This window comes from Aptenodytes patagonicus, chromosome 5 (assembly GCF_965638725.1).
Source record: "Aptenodytes patagonicus chromosome 5, bAptPat1.pri.cur, whole genome shotgun sequence".
In the NCBI taxonomy this organism is placed as follows: domain Eukaryota; kingdom Metazoa; phylum Chordata; class Aves; order Sphenisciformes; family Spheniscidae; genus Aptenodytes; species Aptenodytes patagonicus.
The window spans coordinates 62,167,272-62,189,521 of NC_134953.1; positions in this window are offsets into that span (position 1 = coordinate 62,167,272).

Genomic DNA, 22,250 nt, shown 5'->3' on the forward strand with positions numbered 1-22,250 from the left:
AATTATTTGATCATCCTGTAGCCTTGATTGCTGCTGCTTTTAGCCTGGTGCTTGACAGCACACTTGCCAGATGCATTAGTAGCCAGGCTGTGACAACCCACAGAGTTTACTGCTTCAGCAGGGATGACTACACTTTAAGGACGATGGACTCTAAATGTCAATACCTGTGAGCCATGTATTACTGGGTTTTTCACTGTGGTAAGGGAAAATTCTGTAGAAAGTTTGATTTTTATTTGTCTTGCTGTTGCTGCCTAAATTGCCCTTGTCAAAAAGATCGTGGAATGGAACACCTCTCCTATGAAGAAAGGCTGAGAGAGTTGGGGTTGTTCAGCCTAGAGAAGAGAAGGCTTCGGGGAGACCTTATTGCAGCCTATCAGTACTTATAGGGGGCTTGTAAGAAAGATGTTGACAAACTTTTTATCAGGGCCTGTTGGGATAGGACAAGGAGTAGTGGTTTTAAACTAGAAGAGGGTAGATTTAGACTAGATATAAGGAAGAAATTTTTTACGCTGAGGGTGGTGAAACACTGGCACAGGTTGCCCAGAGAGGTGGTGGATGCCCCATCCCTGGAAACATTCAAGGTCACGTTGGACGGGGCTCTGAGCAACCTGATCTAGTTGAAGATGTCCCTGCCCACGGCAGGGGGGTTGGACCAGATGACCTTTAGAGGTCCCTTCCAACCCAAACTATTCTATGATTTTATGATTCTATGATCACAAGCACTGTGAAAACACACATCAGAAAAACGCATACTGGTTCTCAGACACCAACAGCCAGACTTTTGGAGGTGCAGGGCAGTCCCCCACGACTTTATCTAAAATTCCTTAAGCTGTCTTTGTGACTACTTACAGATCAGTACTGCACTAATTTTATTATGCAGCCAACTGCTGCATGGGAAAAGATGTCTCAGAAAAGGGTAAAAAAAATGTTCAGCTGTCCATTTGTACGTGTTGAGAGCACCCATGTCTTCTCCAAATTATGGGATTCCTTTGCTTGTGCCTTCACAAGACTTTCCACCTCTGTCTATTGCACATAGAGCTTCAGTGCTTCAGGAGCCAGTCTGACTCACTGATTTAGCAGGAAATATCTGGCTGGGAAAGGATGGATGATTTTTTGCCCCCACCTTGGATGAAAATAGCTGATGAAGGGGCAGATGAGCATGAAAGCAGAGTATGGCCAAGCATGGGCTATTGCAGATGGGAGCACAGGAGAGGGGAGGAGGAAAAAGGATTTGGAGAGAGGAGCAATAGGGGAAGAAGACCTTCCCCTTTCGATGGCAGTGGGAGAGGGGACCACCACAGCCATCTGTGGGGACACAGCTGGGCTAGCACATGTCTCTGCTCCCCACGTGCAAGAGGCAGGTAAAGGAATGTCATCTTTCCCCTCCCTCCTTCTGAACTGTGGGGCCAGAATTGCCCTTTCAGACTTACCACAAGGTGTGCTGCACAGGCTGGTCCTACTCCAAGCAAAGCCTTCAGAGCAGAAACTGTACCATGAAGGATCATGGACACTCAGACCCACCCCCAGTAGTTTAATGATATCAATAATTGAAGTCCTTTGAGGAGCAGATATTTTCATCCCTTTCTAATTTGCAGTTGAGACCTAGGGCAATTTTTATTCCTAAAACTTTGGAGTTACTTCACATTTTAAGCCACAGAACAACTGTTCATGTTCTTGCTCCAGTCATTTGAAGTCTCCCTGTGAAACAGCTGGCCTCTGATGTGCAAGATACCTGCTTCCCACTATTTGGCTTCCAACAGCAAGAAGATGACTTACGGCCATGAACTATCCCTTAATTTAACACATCAAAACTGAGCGAAAATAAACAAAGCAGAGTGAAGAACACATGTAGAACATGAACTCACATTCTGCACCTTGCACTTTTGCCCAGAGCACATGTTTTTGCAGCTTATCTCCCTAGGTATCTGTGATGGTGCCTTCTCGTGTGTTTGTTTTCTTTGTGTGGGGATACTTGGCAAGAAACTGCTTCTCTGGGAGAAAAAGCAGTTTTTGCATCTCTCTGGCCATGGACCAAACAAAGACCATAACTGGACACTTAACCACAAGCTTGCTGCAAAACCTGTCCCGATAAGTGAAATGACTTGCACTGATTTTAGTGGGTCTAACCTGAGGAAGGTTATGTCCAGACTGTTTTGTCCTCTTGAGCTACATTTCCCACCTTCATTTAAATCAGAGTTTGCTTTCATTTGTCTCTCTGTAATCTTAGAAAGCCCTTCTGCAGCCCCAAAATGCAATTTAATGTCACAGCAGCAACATAGCTTGAGTCTTGCCTCTGTGTCTGAGACGGGAAAAAGACCCATCCATGGGTGAAGCCTTTGGCATTTGGGATTTATCCTGCAGTGATCTTCATCTCTCTCTGTTGAGTGGGAGTAAAAGGCTAGTAAGATGCTTCCTACCAAAAACAATCTATTAATTCTTATTTTTATTTCCATGGAGTGCTCTTTTTCTGCTGCTTTTAAGTGAAGGGTACTGAGGTGCGTCGGTATTCATGGGCACCTTACAGGGTATGGTAATACCAGTACTTCCCTCTTGGAAAAAAGATTGTGTTACTTGCAAAGGCATAGCTCAGAAATGCTTTAGACCAGAGATTCCCGCTATGGACTCCAAGTCCTGCTGCATCCAGTGTCTCCCCGATTTTGTGGTTGGAAAACAGACTTGGTGAAGCTCAGCTTCAGGTTAACTGAAAGAGCCTATAACATGGTGGTGGATGCCCCATCCCTGGAAACATTCCAGGTCAGGTTGGACGGGGCTCTGAGCAACCTGATCTAGTTGAAGATGTCCCTGCCCATGGCAGGGGGTTGGACTAGATGACCTTTAGAGGTCCCTTCCAACCCAAATTATTCTGTGATTCTATGATTCTATCTCCTGAAAACACTTTTAACTCATTTCTAAATTTATACTCTTCTTCGTACTGGAATAAATGGCATTTTAAAAAGACAGTAAGGAATCAGTCCCAATTGCTGCTGGCCAGAGAATAGACATAGTCCTTCCTGTTGATGCTGGGCTTGCATTTCAGCTGGCAGATGTCTGAGCGGCCACGTCCCTCACCAAGCACAAGCATCTGAGTCTTCAGCTAGTTTTGCAGAGCCCCAAAACCCGCTCAGAAACTCATTCATTGTCAGCAGAGATCTGCCTACATGGATCTTGTAGATATAAAACCACACGTGTACAGCCAAGAAGAACGTGTTACAGCCGGTACATTCTCACTGCTGATAATGAATGAAAATACAGCCTTTTCTGTGTTACTCGTGATGAATACAGAAAGAAAGGGTCAAATCCAAATGCTAATGGCTGGTCAGAGATTCAGTTTGGCGAGGGTTAAGATCAAGTCTCATGGAGTCAGGAAAGAGAAAGGCCCCAAGTGTCCTCAAAATTTCCATATGACATTTAGGTATCAATAACGGCATTGTTCGGGAGCAAGAGCTCATTTTCGAAGAAAGGCAGCTTGCTCCTTGTGGACTGCATTCCCTGCAGCTGAGGATGCCAGGCTGCTCCTTGGCAAGAAGCTTGTTAGTTCATTTAAAAAATGCCCAAGTTAAATGAGGTATAAATCAACACCGTTCCACTCACATTAAGACACACCAATTTAATCCTGCCAAGGACACTGACCTGAAAATATTTAATGATGTCAACATTTCTAGGGAAAATTTTTCTTATGTGGAATTTCCAAAGGCTTTTGGTGTTTTTGTAGTTTATTTTTCTTTTAAAAAAAGCCATTCACCATCTTCTTTTAAAAAAAGGATTATCTGTTAATCTTACCCTGTTACAAAATATATTCATAATCCTCATGGCAGTTACTTAGCAAGTCTTAAACCTGTCATTAAAATACCTCCTCTTGTTACTACAATCAGCAGTCTTAATCCACTGCAAGTCTCTCTTTTTTTTTTTCTTTTCTCACTTTGTTCCCAAATGGCTTAAACTAAGGTATGACAGGTAGCAAACAATCCCCCATCTAATTACTTGGAAGAAACAAATAAAGGGAAGGAACATGTTTGTGTGGCAAATTCCTGAGAGTTTGGAAACTAGAGGCCGTAGGAATGTGCCCTGGGAAATTTTAAACCCACTCCAAAGCTGTGGGTTTGAACAGTGGTGGATTTAGTCCCTGGAAGGCATGGATGGGGAGAGGTACTGCCAAAAGAGGGGGTGGCTGTGAGCAGCTCCAGATGCACAGCCCCAGCCCCGGGGCGAGGATGAGGGAGCATGGTCCTGCATGGGAGGATGCTCATGGGCTGGAGCCAGCAAAATATGTGTTGAGCTTTACCTGGAAGTGCTCAGCAGTCCGGTGTGGCTCAGCAGTGCCTGAATCCCTCCTGGCACCAAATCCCCTGGGAAAGCCCAGACTTGGGAGCTACGGGTACAGTTGGATACCGGTAAGTAGGAGGGCAAGTGGTGGGAAGCAGAAAGGACCACATTGCCGGAGAAGTGGGTGTGAGTATCAGGGAAAAAAAGGCTGGTGAGTATCAGGGAAAAAAAGGCTGGTAGCAGGATGTCTGATTCATGGGAAAAAAGAGCCTGAATTAGAGATGAGCAGAGGAAACACGGCAGCTCTGCACTACACATTACTGGAAGGGGAAGGAATAAGGTGTCATTCGGTCAGTGCTTTAGCAGGACATGGCACTAAGCACAGGTTAAATGCATCAGACAGCTCCCACCTGTTTGAAGCACAGAGCTTGTTTCGTACCTGACCCAAATGACCAAAGGTACATCTCTAGAGAGTGGGTATCCATAACTGCTCCCAACATGTGCTTTCTGTGAAGGTTTTTAGGGGAAAACAAGAGCTCACTTTCATACTCCCCAGAGAATCCATGCTGTCCCAGGAGCTGCCGGGTAAACACGGCACTGGTTTGAAATCAGATATCGCCTGTACAAAGCTCTTCAGAAGATAATTAGGTTGAACTGGGATTTTTAAAAGGCATTGAGTCCGTGAACTTTTCAATCTAAAACAATGCCACAATGGCCACATTGGGAATAAGGCATTATGGCCCTTCTTGGAGATCATGCGTTGAAGTTGTCTTGTTAGTAGGGAGACGTTAATGCAATAAAGGAAAGCATTGTGGCCTGGAACAGCCGGGCTTTTCTAACTGCTTGCCTAAATGTGAGTGATTAATGACCAAAATGCATCCTTGCTGAATGGCATTGAGAATCTGGAGGTATTTAATGGTATTTTCCTTTTCCCATTTTTGTAAGAGATTTGTTGCAAACAAAGATCCATTGATGTAGGTCTAGTACAGATATGCAAAGTGAATACCGTATTATTGCCTATCTGATGGGTGACAATAATGTTACTTTGTTGTCACATGTTTTATGCTGCAGGATTCGAAGATGCTCAGAAAACCACTTGGTGCTTTTGGAGACTGGAGCCACTCAAACATTTTAACGAGATTTGTTGTCATTGTTGTTGGAAAACACTGCTTCATCCAAACCAAAACGTCTTACAGTGAAATAGTCCCATTAATAACATTTCCATGGGAAAGTTTTCAGAGTTTCTGGGGTCAATTTATAAGCAGAGGAGGATCTAAACGAGAACCCTGATCTTCTCAATCTGAAAACAGATGTTTCAATGGCAACAACAACAAGAAAAAAATCCATTTTGGGGAAGCATTTGAAAAGTTTGGTTCTTGTTCCACACTGGAATGAAAACACAATTCAGACCTCAGAAATCTTTGTGAAAGTGCACTGCTGATCTCTGGCTGCCTCAGCCAGAAACTTCACAGCCTATCAGAGAAGGGGCTGGCACATAGGTCCTTTGCTGGTGCAGCCACGCCGTGGCCACCCACCCCATGCTTGGACTTTGGTGGGGATATCACCCATCTGCTGCTGCTCTCTGCTCTCCTCCCCCACCTGCCCAGAAGCCTCTGGCAATGCAGAAGAACTGCCTGATGTTTTGCCTTGCTTTTCTTCACCTGTCGAAATGTGCAAAGTGGTTCACAAAAAATAAGAAAAGCTCCTTTGGACCTAGGAGCAGCCATCTGGGGGAGATACAACATTGTGGTAGCATGGGAAATGAAATACTATTGCCAAATAAAACCACAGAGTAGGTTTATAATATAGTTACCAGGAGTACATGGGAAAGCCGAAGCCAAAGCTAGAAGACCCCTCAATGGTCTGTTCAACACCATCCCACGGCCACCAGCATGAAGATTTGTGTCTCATCTGTCATTGCTGCATCAGCAATGACTTGGGGACTCTGGGCTAATAGGAGGTATCCGGACAGGATGGGTGGATGGATCCATAACAGGGGCTCCAGGTCTCTTCGGGGTGGGACAGTCGGTTTTTAGTTTCTTGCTCACACTGTGTGCATGATTGCAGGTTTGCAGTCCATTTGGTGGGAAAGAAAGAACAACATTTTGACGCCAGTCCTGCTCACTGACCCTTCTCTGCCCACTAGCAACACGTGTGTGTGACAATTTCCTTCACCTAAAGGTATTGCTGCGACCAGGGAAGGTATACCTTGGATTTATCCAAGAACCTCATTTACAGGCAAATTTTTTTTCTCCTCAGCCAACGTGTTGGCTTTCATCATTCAACAGGCCATGGAATTGTTTTCCCTAACATCCCCTTAAGAAGGATGTATTTTTCAAAATACTGCCATTCCCTTCTCTAAAACAGGTTTTGATGTGGCTACTTCAAATCAAAACCATGAGCTTTCCTCTCCTCACGCCCACCGACTTAAAATCTGCCCCCAATGCCAGTGGTTCAGAACTATCTAAATAAAGCAGTTGCTTTAAGGACTGTTTGCTTTTCCTCTCAGGCTCCTTCTCCCGACGCTATATTGTTTGTGGAAAAAGAGTTCTCTGGGTGGGTCATTTAGCTGTCGTGGTTAAGAAGCTGTATTTGAAGTCTGGTTCTGTGTAGAAGAAAAACATGTCAAAACAGCCTTGAAAATACAGTTCACTTTTTTTTCCTCCATGTCAGGATGTTACCTTTTTCCCTCCGCGAAACAGCTCTTTCCCATGAAAAACAGCTTCATGAGGACATTTGCTGGGTGGCTCCAAAATGCAGCGAACATAACCCTCTTTTCATACCAGGAAAACAAATTACTTCTTGAATAAAGCCATGCCTATACAGCTCTGCATTTTAACTTTGCTTGAACACTTACTCCTGAATATCTTTATATCAGGGAAACATGCTTAATTATTCCTGAGTAATTTTGCCTGCTGGACTGCAATCCCTCAAATTAATGCTATGTGGGATTTTGTAGACGATGTTAATTTTTCATTTGAATTTATGCCAAGGAGCAGGTTTCCCTCTTCCATCTTCTCCCTCTACCTTTTGACTTTAAAGCAGATTCTCTGTGTTCCTTAAATAAACACTCCTCTGAGATACTTTTTACAGAGTGGCATGTACACCGTGAGCCAAAAATGGCATTAATGCATTTTTCTTCTGCAGCTTTGGAATGACGTGTGTCTAATGTGAATGTGTGTTGCCTCGGAGGACGCTCTGTTTTCTATTCTTGCATTTGATTTTCTGCAGCTGGGAAGCCACGTTTCACAGGTGGTTGGTAAGCTTATTAGATTATTAATAACTGGTTTTATTTTCTTTCCCTTTTTTTTTTTTTTTTGAAAGCAATTAAAAACATGTGTCAAAGGAGGCCTGTGATGATTAGAAGCACTGCTGACATCTATTTCCAAGTTACCTTTTGCTGTTTTCACTCAGGTTATACAGACCCCAGCACTGGTACTCGTATGAGCGTGCCATTTACTTACAAATAGACATGGCTCCAAGTCCCCACTGGCCAAAGGAGCAAGAAGTCCGTGCTATTCCTGTTGGAAATAACTTATAAAAAAAACCAAAACAACTTGCTGATAGTTTATCAGGGATTGCTGTGTGAGAAACTTCTGTTGCTTTCCTGGGAATGAGCAGCAATCACAGTAATAATTATGATAATGATGATGAATGTTTTGAGGCATTTTTCTGCTGATGATCCCAAAGCAGTGACAAACTCTGGGCAAGCAGCAATTCATCTGAAGATGAATTCTTGATCTATGGCAGTCTCAAAAGAGGCACATACACCAGGAAGTGGAAAAGTACTGAGGGAGTCACTGATGGGGAGAAGTTGAGCCAGCAGAAGATGCCAGCTCCAGACCCCATTAACACGAATCCTTGGCCGAAATTCAGTCTGGACTACCAGGCTTTGCAAGCCTCCTCCAGGATGGTCCCAGCCATGTGTGAGCCAGATACCAGCTCTGCATCTCCTCCTCCGGAGGACTCTGGTAGCTCTCATGTGGCCTGTTCAGCTTCTGGTTCCCAGAGGAGCCAAGGCTGACTTTTCAGAGGTGTTGAGCTTTGACTGGCTTGGATTCAGGCTGTGTATTACTCCTTGTGAATAGTCAGACCCCAAAACGCTCAGCTGATTTTCAGAGAGGAACTTCTAGCAAAGGAAATTAATTCAGTGTTGTACATTGCATACAGACTTTCAAAACCGCTTTTGTTTAAAAAAAGTAGAATTCATATTTGGTTGAAACTGCTGGATTTTTAAAGGATTCATGCATGCAATGGAAGGAGAAGGGGTAAAAAGGTCAATATCGGAAATATTAGTGTTGACAGGTGGCACCCACAGCGAGGTCTTGTGGATATACTGCTTTGCCGACAGCAAAGACATCAGTACTCTGCAGTCTTCAAAGCTCTTAAGCTCCTGTCTTCAGGGCAGACTCCAGGAGCAAATTCATAAACCCTTGTATGGGGGATGCCCGGTCCAGCCCAGTCCAGCCCTGTGGACAGAGCAGAGAAGCATTGCAAATGGAGCCGGGAGAGGTGCCCAGCATACACGTGGGCTGTGGTGACGGGACCTCTTTTGCCTTCATCAGGCACAGAAGCAGCTACTCAGATGCATAATCCTGTGGACCCAAGTAGAGCCATTCACCAGCTATTCACCCTGCTCCAGAGCATCACCCATCCCCAGAGCGGTGCACACCAGCACACTTCAGGCAGAAAGTCTTTGTCTTCCTCTTCCTCATTGTGTTTAAGTGACAACTACATCTCCCTGTTGGCTCCCACAGTGCAGCTGCCTGTTTCTACAGTTGGCCTGTAACCCCCTCCTTTTCTCCGACTCTTCTGCTGTGAAATAATTCAGATGCTGAAAAGTTTTGTTTTAAAATGCTCCTGGCTTTTTAGTACCCTTCGTGCATTGCAATTTTCTGCATTGTCTCCTTCTCTGCCTTTGGGTCATTTCTTATACACAGGAAACAAGAACAGGATGGTGGAGTTTGCATGAAATATCTATTCTAGCCTGGGAGAAAATGCAGACTGCTGACTCAGGCTATGCTCACAAACAGTCCAAACACTGCAAAATATATAGCTCCACTGCTCCTCCAGCTGTGCATTTTCCCACTCTAACCATCCACCACGACTTGTTTGCACAATCAGCCTCTTTCGAAATCACCCACCTTGAGGAGCTGCTCTTTGAAAACATCAGGAAGAAAAGACTTTAAAAACGTTTTGGAAGGCAGTGGGTGTCTGAGGTTGAGTACACACTTACACCTAACCTCACCCTAACACAACTCGGGGTTGTGAAATGTGCTGCCTGCTTGGAAAATGTCCCTGATAGCAGCCTTTTGTCATGCTTGGTGGGTGCATACACACCGGTGGAGGCTGCCATGAGCTGTGCTCCTTGGTGACCTTTCCTTCGCAGCCGGAAATGAACTTCTTCGCTTCATCCTGACATCTGCAAGCAATCTGAGGCTGCTCCATACCACACAGCTTGGTTTCCTAACATTTTGGTGAGGAAAGATCACGTGGGATGAGCCGAACAATATTTTCCAGTTTGCCCACGGTTCTCACCTCTGGTTCTAATAATTTCATGGAAACCAACAGCATGTCTATGGTGTGTGATCAGAGGAGAAGCCAGATTTACTCAGCTATCTTTTTTTCCCCCCAAAGGTTCTTCAAACTTGTCTGAATTCCTACTTTTCAAGTGAGAAGTTAGTGGGAGGGCTTCATTAAGTAGTCATGGAAACACCTAAGGGAAAGAAGCAACCTGACAGCCAACTTACATGGAAGTGAAAAAACAAATCTGGCCTCAATCAGGGGAGTCTGGAGTCATTCTGGAATTTTATTGTGCAAATACCAGTCTTCTTACCACAGAAGTCACCCGCTTTCCTGGCTGAAGGTCCATTCCTACTATCTCAGGCACTTCTCAGCTTTTCCACTTGTGAGTTTTGTCTTCTGAGACATTTCCTGGAGCGTGAGGAAAGGTGGACTGTGCTCTCAGGGCTGTCTCCGATGCCTTGCATAGCCCATGGTGGTCACCGGCGATGTCACTCCTGAGAACGCACTTTGCCGGCTTAATCAAGGCCAGATTCCCTGGGATGGCTGAGATCCAGGAGACAGTGCTTCCAGCCTGCCTGGCCGCATCCGTTCGGTGTATGCTGCCTGATGCTGCACAGCCCCCATCTCTGCCCTGTCTGGGACTACCCCGGGTAATGATGCTCCTACGGATACCAGGAATAAAGCTCCAGTTAACCTCAGTGAGATCAGACCTTGTTCAGCTTGGAGTGATTCTGAAAATCCCATTTGTCTCATCTTCTTGGTCCATGGGTTCCCCTGGGATGATATCGCTTCTTTTGCCTGCACTGGAGGTGGAAATATCTTACTGCTTGCTTGTGGTCCTGTAGGATCGCTCATCAGCACTGGGAGGCACAAATAAATAACAGTGTATGGCACCACCTGAGGTTTATCAGAGTTAAGATTGGGGTTTTAACTGGCTAACGTAAGGAGAAATATGTTGGGTTTTTGCGGGTGGTTGGATTCCTGTTGGTGAAGCGAGAAAAACACCCTTCTGCCAACAGCCATGCCAGGACTTATCTCCTTTCTTCCACTTCTGGTTTATTAATGTTAGATCCTGCTTGATTAGCTAAGCTGCCAGCGTTGCTTGTGCTTCCCTGCTCATCTGCACAGATTGCTTTCACAAATGGTGCGATCTCTTCTTTCTCTGGTTACTCTGCAAATATCATTTTATATGAGCATGTTTTCCAGTCCTCCCAGCTGCACTGAAGTGACTTTTCCTGTAGCAAGAAGTTAGTCCAAGGTTTTGCTGCAGCCTTGGTGGTTAAGTTGGAGCTACAGGGAGCTGTCAGGCAGACTACATACTTCACTCATGTTTCACTCCTAGATCACTCTTTTTTTGCAACCTGAGCTCTTTATTTTTCTTGTGTGGGACCTACAGTCACCAATGCTATCTGTGCACGTCCCAGTTCACTCCTAGGGCTCGGCAAAGCTCCCCTCACTTCAGGGAGCTGGGAAAAGATGCGAATCTCCTATTAAACCTAAAGAAAGCAGTTTGCAATAGAAACTGCAGGAAAAAAGCTTTCTCTCCCCCCTCCTCCTCCCATCCTCCCCGTGGGTGCTGCTGCTCACCCACATTTTCCCAATTGCTTTCTCTGCTTTATTTTCATGCAGTCAAGGAAGCAACTCGCTCTTTGGGATTTACATGCCTTTGAGGTAAAGGCAGAGCAGCTTTGAGAGATGAGTCCTTCTCTCTGCTGCCTGCTTTGTAGCTAGCTTTACAAACCATGGGAGAGGGATTTTGCAGCTCGAACTTTGCAGCCTTTTCACATTGCTGTCTGAGCTGACACCTTTCCATTGAAATGGAGAACGTGGCAAGTGGTTTTTGCCCAATGTCTTGAGTCTTAATCCAACTTTTGCAAGGGATTCAAGATTTTTGTGGGCAGTTTCTTTTTTATTCCTCCCCCGACCCACTTTGCTGCTGTGCTTGGATAAATAATTTCTGCAGGGTAGGAAGTGCAGCCAAAGTAAGTAGCTTAATGTCTTTTCTCAGTAAAAAAATCATAAAAAATATCAGTCTCAGATTCACTTTGACACTAAATTAAAACTATGCTCAGACACGATGGAAATATATCGCAAACAAAAACTGCATAAAAAGCCTGGCTCCAAAGTGGTTAGTACTTTCCGGAGTTACTTATGCTCATGCAATAAAGTTGTGCTTTCAGTTGGAGTATAAAGGCAAAGCTGGTGTTAAATCCGGAAGCGGTTTTCACCCAAACTTCGCCTAGTGGCCTCATCAATCTTGTATGATCCATTCATCCCATGTTGTCCTTGTAGAGCTGAAAGCAAAGTAGAGTGCTGGAAGATTGTTTTTCTGAGACTGTATCACATTATTTCTGAGGGACTCCAGCAAGGGGAGAGAAACGGACGTTATTCCCTGCTAATCTGGGCTGCTTGCAGGGTGCAGGCTGGAATATCTCAGTGTTTGCCTTTGTAGTCCCTGCAGTGAGTGTGGCTTTTGCACACCCAGAGACACCCATCAGTCAGCTCCTGAGACCTCAAGATTTCCCTTTTGCATTTAAATTCAAGAATGGGAAATGCAGCCCAGTACCTCCCTGGGAGACCTGGGTGGGTTTTGGCCACCCTGTAGGAGGAGGGATGGGATTCTGATACACAGTATCTCCTCCTGTGGCTAAACAAATGAGCGTGTTCCTACCTAAGGACTTTGCAAAGAGAAAATTAACAAGACGTGGCCATATCTGAACTGGCAGGAAATATGGAGGCACCCAGTGCTTTTCTTCTCTTTCCAGCCCTCTGTCTTTTTTCCACTTGGTCCTTAGGTGGTGCCATTACAAGGAAAGATTGTTTTTTTTTTCCTGTGAATGTTAGAACTGGTCACCAGATACCCTAATCCCCCACGGCAGTTACCTGATCATGTCTGCAGACACTGCCGGCACTCCGAAGCAGCCCATCTGTAGATCTTAAGAAGCCTGAAGTTATGTCTTTCTTTGCGGACTCCAGATAATCAGGTAAAGCTTTGTCCATGCCCCAAGGACAGATAATAAAATAAACAGAGGAATTCTGATAAACTGGAGGCAAAACATAACCTCAAACTCATGTTTGGTTAATGTAAATAAAGATGACATTTTCACTTGTCATTAAATTTCACCTGATTCACTGTGTTGTCCCACTTTATCTGTATGGCATTAAAAACCATTACAGTATTTTTTTAGTACCTTAAACCAATCTGGTAAGGCAATTTCATTTCTTGTCAGCAACACTCGGTGTTAAAAAACCCTCTTCAATAATGGAAAAGACTGTGAAACATTTACCTATCTGCCCTGATAAAAGCCTGTCTGGGGATAAAGGGGGAAAGGGGAAAATAAAGTTTTCCAGTACTCACCAAAGCTAGAATTTCATATGAAATTTTAATTCATCATATATTTTTAATCCTAGAGACCTGATCTGGGTAGGATGGTGTTTGTATATCATGTATCACGCACACACGAAATGCTGCTCAGAAGAACACACACACATAACTTGCCAGGGATTATTTTGCACTTGGCAATTTATTGCATCCACATATTGACATATTGACATACTAATATACTTATATATTGAATTAATAGGGTGGACTCCTGCCAAGAGTGGAGTGCATAGCACAGTGGACCAGCATGCTCTGCTGCTGTTCAAGCACCCCTGCATTGTCCCTCCACCTGGGATTGCCACATGAAGTATTGCACACAGATACCAGTGTCCCAGTCCTCCCCCATGAAGCACCAGCACTGGGTTGGGTGGCTGCAGTGAGATGTCACATGTCCCCTTTGGGTTTTGCATCCCCTCCATTGAGTCCAGCGTATTTTGGCTCCTTGAGGATTAGGGTTTTGTGGTTCCCTGTGTGAAGATGATGCCTGGCGAGCTCAGCCCAGGCAGGTGCACGACTCAGAGGACTACAGCCCAGGGCCAGCTCTTCTCCTTCCCACGGCTGCGTGCTCACCGCTCCATCAGCACAGATTTATTTCCATGCTCGATTTGTAGGAATAAAAGAGCCAGATAAGAAATATGTTTTTAATAGTAATGTCACCAATGAATGCCGAGGATCTTGATATCAGCCATTAAGTAAAAACAGGAGTGGAATGAGCATCATTTGTCTGTTGCCAGCTTCTCTCAACTGGCTTTCATTTAGAGGAGGAAAAAAACCCAATCATTGCTATGCAGGTAATAGTGAAATATATTTGTTGTCAGCAACAGGTCAAAATGCAGAGATATGTTATTCACAGCAAGCTGACTTCACATTTTCTGAGCTAAATGCTGGATCCTTTTCCTCAATTATTCACATATGTTTTCTGGTTTAATAATAACCCACATGCTGTCCCCTGAAGAAAGCTTGCAGTTTACAGGCTTCATGATGTTCAACTAGAATACATATGTCTGCTCGGCCATTTCTTGTTCCAGAAGCTGAGCCAATGAATCTCAGAGATGAAATTAAGAAAGGTGCCAGTATAAAGTGCATCCTGTTAAAATATAAAAATAAACAATTTACCCATCAAAGAGATTGTAAGTGAGGAAAGTTTTAATGATGCAGCTTCAGCAGAGCGACTTAAGTAAGAAACAAAGCGAGCCTGACGGTCACACTCTAATAGCTAACTGATGTTTTCCCCCAGCACAAAAATGCTCAATCGTTCAGCGTGTTTGGAGGCGGCTGCCACTGTGTTCCAGCATAACATACTGCATTCCATGGTGAAATAGCATATATGTAACGTTACATGATAAATGGCCACGCTTGCTGCTTAGCAAGTGCTCGGTAACTTTGATGTATGGTTTTGTCTGGTGTGCGGCATGTGACAGCAGAATTGCCTGGGTAAACGAGTATGTGCTCTGGTCTGAACAAACACATCGTTTCTGTTACAAGTGCTGGAGCTGCATGGCAGATGTCTGTCTTCTTGCTCTCTTTCTTTCTTTCACCCTCTCTGTTTCAGGCCTTCTGCAAAGCAAGTTACTTTTCTGCCCACGTAGATTTGGACTGCTTTTCTGTCAGCTTGGTTGATGCATTTTCTTACCCCTTGAATCCTGAATGGGTTATTCACCTTCAGAACAGCAAAAGCAAAATTAAAATAGCAAGGATGAGCTGGCCTTGTGTAATGCCTCTTTGTATGCTGCTTCGGAGTTACCATATAAACAATGATCAGAGCCATGGGCAGGTTCTACAGCTGATCTATGATAGAGAAATTATGGTCTGATACCCCATATAAAAAGCATAAGAATGCTAAAGGTGGAGTCCATCTAGGAAAAAGGGGGTTCAGTGGCAGTAGGCATGGCTGGAGCTAGATAAGGAGTAATTTGTGCAGTCAGGTATGTGCCAGGCAAGAAATGAGGGGTGGGAACAGCCGTGGTCAGAAAGTCCCATTCCTGAAATCTCCTGCTCACGTCATCATTCATGTCTCATTTTCAGCTCTGTGGCAGCAGGGAAGTGCCAGCTCAGGAGACATCGCCACGACGGGTGATGCTGTGCTCATCATCATTACAAATCCCCTTGTCAGGTGTTGGATCCAGAGAACTGGGCTGCTCACCAGTGGGGGTTTCAGTTTCTGACAGAAAAAACAAACATTTTGAGAATACAATGGTGTTGACATAACCAAACCCCATGTTCTCCCTGGAAAAAAGTTCAGTGGGAGATTTTTGACTAGCACCAAATACTCTTTCAACCAAGATATCTTAGTGATCCCCCAAAGATGAAAGACCGAAGAGTTTTGGATTCCCCTCCACCCCACCTCTGGGTGATGCCTCAGCAGTCAGGCATTAAACAGCGTCCTGCGACTTGTGAGCCCCCGCGTTCTTAAAGAGATCACTTTCAAGTGTAATGCAGTAAAACCTCATATGATTTCCATATGTCCTGCTGCCTGAATATTTTGCAACTGATTCATGACGAAAAAAACTTATAAACACATTATCTTGACAGGAGCAATTCTTGAAGTAGCAGGAGATACGATACCAGAGACTTTGAAAGGAGGTCGTTATTATCCAGTAGCATTTTTCACTGTATGTCTATGAAATTTATGTCAATGAGTCACATCCTTTCAAAAGAAAGAATGAAAAGTGCCCTGTAGGACAGGTGAGCTCCTCCCCAGGTCTCCCCATGACTATTTAGCTCCAGAGCTGCTTGCAGCCCTGCCAGCAAGGCTATTAGCTGAACAAGCCACAGATCCAGATGCCTCGGCTGGGAAAGAAAATGATCCAAGCTTCAACATATGGGTTTTGCTACAGCTGTAGCCGCAAGTGCTGACTCCTTTGCTGGAGGACACAGAGGGGCCAGATGGAAAGAAAAGCAACGCCGCCACTGCTGCCCACAAAATCGGACGATTCAAGGCAGCCGGCGATGAAACAGCACGCATACTTCTGACAGCACGTAACTGGCCGTAAGAGTATGGCTCTGGGGGTGACACAGCTCTTGCGAGCTCCGAGTGTCATGCACAGGATGCAAAAGCCTCAGGGTCTGCCAGTCTGGGCCTCCCAAGTATTCCCTATGAGGCTGGAAGTTGTTTTGTTTAAGCTGGGGACATCTCCCTCCTCTGTGCTAAAGGACTGATTTTGATGCTTAAGATTTTTTTTTTTTTTCCAAAATAACAACCTGTTTTTTGGTGTCCAACCTGATACTCCTTAGAGGGACCTGCTTTCTGGAGAAGGCTGAGCACATGCTTCTCTGCAAACCCCTGCCTGGAGCCCCAGAGCCACTATTGCAGCATCATGGACTGTAACTGAGATTGTATCGCTGGAGCCGTTCCTAGACCCATCTATCAGCAGAGTAACACGTGTGCATCTGCCACACTTCAAAGACATGGGAGAACCTGTGTGGCACAGGAAACCAGGGCAACAGTCCAAGCAGAGGACAACCTGGAGCAGCAGCGCCAGGCTTGGCAGGTCTACCCTGCTCATGAAGGCTCTGGCTCCTCTTGCTTCAGTACAGAGCTGAAACCCCAGTGACGACCTCAGCTGTAAACGAAACTGATCTCAAACATAGCATGGATTTCTGCTGCGTGATCCAGTCCTGGTTGGACCTGTCTGCCTACTAATGCTTTGCAGGTTCATTTAACCCCTCCCGACTTCGTACCCCACTTTCTTCCTGTGACAAGCAGCAAATGTTCCTCTCTGCGCCTGACTTGAAATGTAAGAGGTGCTCAACCTCTCCAAAGCAAGATATTTCAAATGCAACTTCTGCAGTGTCCAATCTGGAATTATCCCCAGATGGGAGTCCTAGTATTAAGAATAATTGCAAAGCTGATCAACAGCTGAATGACAGAGCTAGCCTGGAAACCCCATACACCCACCCTAGTAGGTGGCATCAGACCTGGATGATCTAGATACTAATGTAGATGGAGGACTTCAAAAGCTGAAGCAGAAGGGGAACAACAGACCCTTGGCCCTAGTCGCTGGTCCAGAGCATTTCTCCTGGGACACCGATGGACACAGCTCTCGTACATGGCACACAGCTGACCTACCTTGAGTCCAGGTGGGATTTCTGCAGATCTCTTGGATTCCCATAAAGAAATTTTGGTTTAAGTTAGTGAATCCGTGAGAAGAGCCCTCCTTTATATGTCTCCTTCCTGTGTATTTGCTTCCTGTCTTATGGAAGTGCATCCCTACCTTTAACTGGGAATTGGAAAGATAACTAATGCTAGCGGGGGAATAATGTTGCGTTAACTGCTCAAAACACCCGGGAGAAGCTGGTTAGATTGCATGTTTTCAGTGTGAAGGCTGGTTCAACTCTTTGTGAATTTGTAGTAAATCAGCACTTCATAATAAGAACAAATGTTTCATTCTCACTTAAAAATTACTACAGTTAGAGGCTTGTAATGTGTAGTTTTCATGCAGGGGTTACATGACGGGAACTTAAATCTGTTCCATTTTCATCTATAATTTAAAGTGTGTCATTTTGATCGATGGATTAGTAAAGGAACCCAGGATAATTTTGAAACTACCAGCTTAGTAAAGTTGTCTGACCTTGCAAATAACCTTTCCAGTTTAGAAGCCTTTAATAGCTTAACTATTAGCTAATCTCCTGGGAAAGTTTTTCCCTGGGCAAAACTAGTATGGAAATATAACACCAGTAATAAGGTTTCCATCTTTCTTCTATCTTGATCTTTTTAATTAATTGCCACTCAGTAAAAACATAAGACTGGGAGGCAGGGGATAAAAATCCTTGCAAGGGGAGGGCAGGAGTTAACTCTAGGCTGTTTCTGTCCTTTACCTGCCTTTTTTGCATAGATTCATTAGGTGTTGAAATATATTAGCAATTGTTAAGGTATAACTGCTGCTTGATTGCTTGACACTTTTGGCTGAAAGCTGTGAAATAGATCACTTTGTAATGGAAAAAAGCTGCTCCTGCTTATAATGAGCAAACATTTTAAAACCTTGAATGTTTTGCAGAGCACCTCAACAAGCCTGAGAGCTTTTGTGTTACAGTGGTGGTGTAGTTGGTTCTTGGGGTTTGTGGGTTATTTCTTTCTGGGGAAGGGCAGTGTTTTTTCCAAGGGCAACCAAGGACTGCAAATATGTGGTTTGTCAGGAAAAACAAGGAGTCGTGTATAAGTGAAGAGGATAGGGCGGAAATTCATGGCCCAGGTGAAACTTGGACTAACATCTAGTCTAAAACAGGTCTCGGGTTCCTAAGCATCCTACTTAGTTTATTTTTCCAAAGTTTCTAGTGACATTTTATCTAATGGCCCTCTAATACAAGCATTAGGTTGAATTGATGAGAAGTTCTCCTTATAGCTTTACCTGGCTGATAAAGGGGTTCTCATTTTACTTTACGTGAATTTTGCACTATGTTTTTCCATGCTGTCTGAGGAAAAAAAAAAGAAAATCTGTTTTCTAGGCTAGCAGTGTGTGACCTTTCTATTGATCTAGCTTTCTGGCAGCCCACCTCCAGGTTCAGCTGACGGCAGTCCTCCTTGCAATAAGGACAGGGGCATCACTGTGCCAAGCACCCAGGGAGGCCTTGGGTGTCTGCTGTGCTTCAGGTGCTGTTATCCCCACTGTGTTTCACCCTTTTAACACTATTAACTATTGCTGTTCCAGTAATAAGAAACCAGAGGCATGTAACTAAAATGAAAGGTCCTTTCAAACCATTAATATGAATGTTTCCATTTAAAAAATGAAAGCCTTTTTTTGTGTGTGTGTGAGTGAAGAGCTTAGTGAGACCTACACTTATTTGCAAACATTCTGCACGTTTTGCTGGGACAAAGATCATCCACCATTCAGGTAAAGGCACAGTTTACATAGCAATAACATGGCTCCTGGATGAAGACAATACAGAGTTTTGGTGCAAGGGAACGGGGTCACGGGGGCTTCCCTCAGGCTTATGTTTAGCTGGTGAGGTTTATTTTGCAGGTCTGCACTTGAAGATTTTTGGCTATGTGAGTGAAGGTAAGTCCCTATCTCAGCGTCGGTGACACAACCAGTATCTGCTCTGGCACCACCTGTCTAGGCTATTGATCTCCAAACATCTCCTTCCCCGCTGAGACTGTGCAGATACCAACCACATGCAATGGACTGAGTGTGGGGTCCTGCTCTGCGGGCTCTGTTTTTAGTGAAAATGAGCTTCATCCTTGCTCAGCGACTGGTGTTGCCTGGTGACCTTTGAACCAGCACTTAAGCCCCTGGAGCACAGAAATTAGACTTCAGTCTGGATCCAACAGATGACCTGTTATTTTATCTTGAACAGTGGCAGCCGCGGAGGAGCATTGGCACATGGCTTTTAGAGCTAATCACTCACACTCTTTGAGGAGAGCAGGAATTTTGCTCCCTCCCCCTCCAGCAACCTGGGACTTTATTGCACGTCTGGATCTTTTCAGGCTGATCCTTTCTTAACTTTTTCTGTTTATTTCCCCTGGGGTCAAACTTCTGATACAATCCCTGGACCTCTCTAGCACACGTGATGGAGGCTCTTCACTTGAGCCCATTGAGCCCAACCCCTTCCGTACTGCAGGTCCCCATTATCCCACTCCATGAGCCACCTGCCATGTGTTTCATCCTTCTGGGATCTCCCCACCAAACCCTGAGTCTCCCATACCAAAATCCTGCCTTCTTGTCTCTTTCACTACCATCATTCATCCCTGATGATGCACAGGCAGCAATCCAAGGAAGAGGTGAGAAGAAGCAGCTCGCTCACTTCCTTTCTCTCCTATCAAGCCTATAGGGAAAACCTGAGGCTACAACCAAATTAGAGAAGGGAATCTCCATTTTTTCATGCCCTGAGGCTCCTAAATATTTGTTGTTTATTCAGGCCAGTTCTGCTCTACCTAACAAGGCCTCCCTGCAGGGACTGAAGTGTGGGGTAGCAACACACAAGCTTGTGTCACAAGAAAATGACAAATGTCATAGCTAGCTGAGAGAGACTGAGATTCAAATCAAGAGCCCTGGTGATTGAATTGTGGAAAGCCATTGGTAATGTGCTCAAACTGCCCCCAAAACTTACATGGGAGCAGTGGTGAACAGGGCGAGCCCCATGGCTGCTCCAGCCTCCCTCCTCTCCCATTAGGTCTTAATCAGCTGTAGGGTCTCTCCAGGGCTGCTGGTCACCACCTCCATCCATCAGGAGGTCTGGGCTGGTGAGTCAGACCCTAAATTGGTTCCTCCAAGCAGGTGTTGATGGCAGGCTCGTTCCAGCCCTCGTGACACTGCCACGGGGGCAGAGCTCATAGGCTCCCAGTGGGCAGGATGAGACCCTGTGAGAGGAGAAGCAGGTGCTGGTGTGACCTCCTGGTCTTGTTGGCTGTGATATCAGATGCGGTCACCATTAGAAATATATTCAGAGACTCTCAGTATCACAGGAGACAGAAGAAATGAACCTGTTGTGTCTGTCCGGAGAGCCTCACAGCGGTGTATCTCCAGCACGGTGGCTGTCACCTCCTTCTCTAATCTACCACCTTCAGGGTGATCCTGCACCTCTGGTCTCCATGGGGTTATCCCTGGACCATTCACATCCCACAGTGTGCGCCCAGTCCAAACACTGGATGCACACACACAGCTTTTTTGGAGGTCCCTGAGCTAATGGGACTGTACCTGTCCTCATAGCAAACTGCCCTGCAACCCACAGAAAAACCATTTAACAAAAATGTTGGACTGTAAAGCTCCTGTCTGGTTTGGGACATTGCAACTGCAGAAGAGAATTCATGGCCTCTCACAGAGGACTGCACTCAAAGTAAATAATATTATTTCAGAAAACAAAATTCATTTTGCAGCCTGAGACCAACTGCAACAGGATACGAAGCAGGGGGAAAAAAAAGTAAAAATGCCTTGCCCCCGGGGCTATTTATTATTTATACACCACTGTGCCTAGATAAACTCCTCCTTGAAAGAGTAGGACGAAAATAATTCTGCAATGTGGAAACAAACTACCTATTTAAAGAGATTTTATGCCTGAATGGCCTCATTATAAAAACAGTCTGCGTGCAATAACTTTTTACCTTTTTCTACATTATCCAATGAACTGCTTTTTGTCACTCTCACCAGTTTCAGTGCTTTCATGCAACCACCTTGGTGGAAAGCCTCCGTGGTTTCCTTAGAAACGTCTTCCTTCCTGGATGTTGACCCATGGTGGTTGAGGCAGCTAAAACCCTGGAGAGGTCCTGTTCAAACAGGAAAGAGCAGACAGTTTAATGGTCGGCTTTGCAGCTCTGTTCCTCCACAGTTTACAGTAGTTGGGAGCGATAAAAAAAAAAAATCATAACGAATGTTTCTTTATTTTACGGTCAGCTTTGTGTTGGTGTTTTTGACAAAAGCTGAATCTGTAGCTCACGGGCTATTGTCAGGCAGCGGTGGGGTAGAGGTGGTTCGCTTGCAAAGTGCTGGCGCTTGGGAGATGGCTCCCCATGTGCAAATAGACTTTGTCCTTTGGAAAAAATACATGCTGTTGAGCTTATAGGTGCATTCATAAGTCAGTAGCACAAGGGAGGCAGTCTGAGAAGCCGTAAATAACATCACCTTTCAAGGGTTTTGCAGCACTCGTACATGAATGCTCTGCAATGTCTGAGCAGGAATAAGAGACCGGAGTCCAGCAGTCCATGAGAAAGCTGGGAAAAACACTTGTCAGGCCAGGACGTTATTAAACTAGGCTTATCTCCAGCTCTGCTCGTGGCCAAACACTCATTCCCAGGGACAGATATCCACCTCATGTGTTGATCAATTCCGTTGGCATTACTGGAGGTGTTGCTAGCAAAGTTGGAGGAGGCTTCAGGGTGACCCTCATGTGAGGGGACCTGGTGAGACCTTTCTAGCATTCACCTCCCACAAAATTATCCCCACCCATCTAAGACATCAGTGAGAGCAAGCCCATGGGCAGGTCATGCAGGTGTTTCAGATTTGCTGCTTCCTTGCATTTTTATTCACTTCCAGAAGAGCTCATGAAGTCTTTTAGCTATGCTAAGACCTGGGCACTTGGCGCTGCCTAAATACTGATGGCATCTTCCAAATGCTTCCTGTTCTTCAGGTTTTGTGGCCTTTACACA